The sequence below is a fragment of the Rhinopithecus bieti genome, unplaced genomic scaffold (genome assembly GCF_001698545.2).
Source record: "Rhinopithecus bieti isolate Rb0 unplaced genomic scaffold, ASM169854v2 scaffold_47225, whole genome shotgun sequence".
NCBI lineage: Eukaryota > Metazoa > Chordata > Mammalia > Primates > Cercopithecidae > Rhinopithecus > Rhinopithecus bieti.
Window position 1 is genome coordinate 1,777,241 of NW_016819796.1, and position 2,964 is coordinate 1,780,204.

Sequence of the window (2,964 nt, forward strand, 5' to 3'; positions counted from 1 at the left end):
ATGATGACACATTGTATTCTTCAAAGATGTGAAGAGAGCATTAGTTATGTGCTCTTATCCCAAAAATGACAAGAGTGATAATGTGTTTGTTAATTAGCTAGATTTAACCATTCCATAATGTAGATGTACTTCAAAACATCATGAGTACACAGTAAAATCATAAGTTATCTGTCAATGTAAACGACATTTCTAAAAAAAAAAAAAAAAAAAAAAGGAAAAGAAAAAGAAAAGTTTCCTGAGGGGTAGACTTGAATGGGAAGTTAGAAGTGAAATATTTTGTTATATCTTAATACGAACAAGAAACAATTTTCTTGTTCATAAATGGCACAAATGCTCTGAGAACTGGATTTATCCTTTGAGACAACCATTCCATTTAGGATATCCAGTCACCTTTATATTCTACTTGAGAATATTATTAGAAATAATGTCAATGAGAGGATAGGCATATAGTCCCTCAAGGTGATGATTTTTAAGAACGAAATTAATTGTACACAAAGTTTCCGGTAGGATTATTTAATATTACTATTTTAATAAAATGATCACTTTAACTATTTAAAAACGCTGAGTAAACATATTCTTTATGGCGAATGCAGAAGCAGGGGGTCAGATGGAGACTTTTTATGTAGGAGGTGTTAACTTTAAATGTTCGGTGTAATTATCTTTACTAAAATTTCAGTCCTCTTTATGCAGCATCTCACATGGCTTCATGTAAGCATAGAATAAATGCTTATTCAGTGACTCAGTGAATGAATTATTGAAGTAAAATAATTCAAGTTTTCCAGCTCATTTTATGAACTAGCACACCAGAGGGCTCTCCAAATATGTTTTAATCCGCAGAGTTCCATTATGTAAATTTTTTTATTATAATTAAATAAATCATGAAAGATTTTAAAAGAAAAAAGATAATCTCTAATATTAGGGATAATAAAGAAAACTTAGCGATAATCCTATTTCATCTTGTTTTGCTTTAATTTGAATAAATATATCTACCTCTATAAAATGTCTAGAATTATTATCAACGATCTAATGTGAACTACTCCACCATCAAAATCTTGTCCATCTCTCCCAATTATTTTAGGTATCTGGACTGTAGTATTCTTCTAATTCCAAAGAGTTTCCCACAAGAAAAAAAAAGTGGTTTCCAATCTTCTTTAAACAAATTATAATTTTATTAACCTATCAAAATGCTTTCCATTTTTTTTTGTGAGAAATTATTTGGAATTAAAAGAAAATTAATTTGAGTAGAAGGTTGCAACCGAATAACTATCCATGTTGTCCATAAAACCCCATTATTATCACTTGTCATTCTTTTTCTTCTTGTCACCTTCAGTACAAAAGTGGATAGGATTTTGCCCCACTGAATTACACTTTTAAATTCACTTAAAAATGAACATTCAGATTAATAATTGGAGAAAATGATGATTAGTATATCTTCCATGTAATTCTTAATATAGAAATTATAAGGCAGTGGTAAGAGGTACTTTTTTTAAAAATGAAAATAACCTGTGTTACAAAAGATGTCTCATCCTGGACCCCACTGGCAATGGCGTGACCTTACTGTGATTGTTACTCTACAGTATCTGCTGCAAATAGGGGTGCTGGGCCAGAAAGAAGAGGCTCAGTGTTTCCATCCATATAAGTGCAGACATATGTATCTGGATGCCTATTTTTAACTTTGTAAGCCATTTTGTACTTCAAAAATAACATAGCTTTGAGCAATTTTTGCTTGTTTGCATTCAATGTTTCCCATAGCAGGGGTCAGGAACTCTATCCATGGGGTCACTGAGGATCTCTAAATTGATTCAAAGAGTCTGTTGATAAAGAATTAAGTGTAGTCAATTAGCACTGCCGATTCCTGGCAAGAAACCATATGTCAAAATTATCCAGACTTCCCTCTTCAAATCCCATTATCCAGACTTTCCTCTTCAAATTACCATTTTCAGTAACCTCTATCTCCAAAATGACTCATTCTTCACCAACCTTTTCTAACAAAGATCACTACGATTCTGATAAATACACAGACCAGCTCTTCTATTGCAACTCTCTTGCAGTGGAGGTGAGGTATTGAAAAGCAAACTTTCACTATCATGGAACAAGTTTAATAATGATTGTTGTAATCCTTTTCTATATATTGTTTCTTCTGCATTTTGGGAGTACTGGAATTAGATACCTAAAATACTTTAAATTGCAAAAAAGACATGTTAAACAGTATCATTCATTAGAACTCTAGACATTCCTCAATTACTGTGTTGTTAGAATACTTTATTTGGATTACAACAGTAACCTGAATCTTACCAATTATGTTTCTGTCAAATTTTAGGTCTTTAAGAACAATGTAATTCTTAAGATGAAATGTGCATATCTTGATACAGCATTGGTTTTGGTAATCAGTTTTCTACCACCTCTGTTTCTCAATGACATAAAAATAAATCTTCTTTAAGCAAATTATATTTTTTATTACCTGGAAAAAATACATCAATTTAAAAATGAGTTAAGAAAATAGACAAGAATATTTTAAAATTTAAACCAAATTAAATTAACATCAAATAAAACATGAGAACTAACAGGCTCAGTAAAGTGATGGAAGACAGATATGTTCAATAATCAGGGACCAGAACAAAAATCATTTTTCCAAACTGTAACTAGTAAAATAAAAGGAATTATCAACAAATTTATTTCAACGTAGTTCCAAAAGCAAGATACCGAAATGAAGGTGGTATTATTATATAGCCGGAAAGTTTAGTGGTAGGCCAAGTAAACGTTTGAATAAAAGACTTATACTATTTGACAAGATACCAATAAAGTATATTTAAAATTTATCTTAGCATCAGGGACAATGTTTAAACCCTTAAAATTATAAGAAAAATGTAGCAATGGTAATTAGTTCCATGTGAGCCAGGATAAGATCAGAAAAAAAATTGTTAACATTTTCCTGTCAATAAAGGTGAATTTTAACACTTTTAT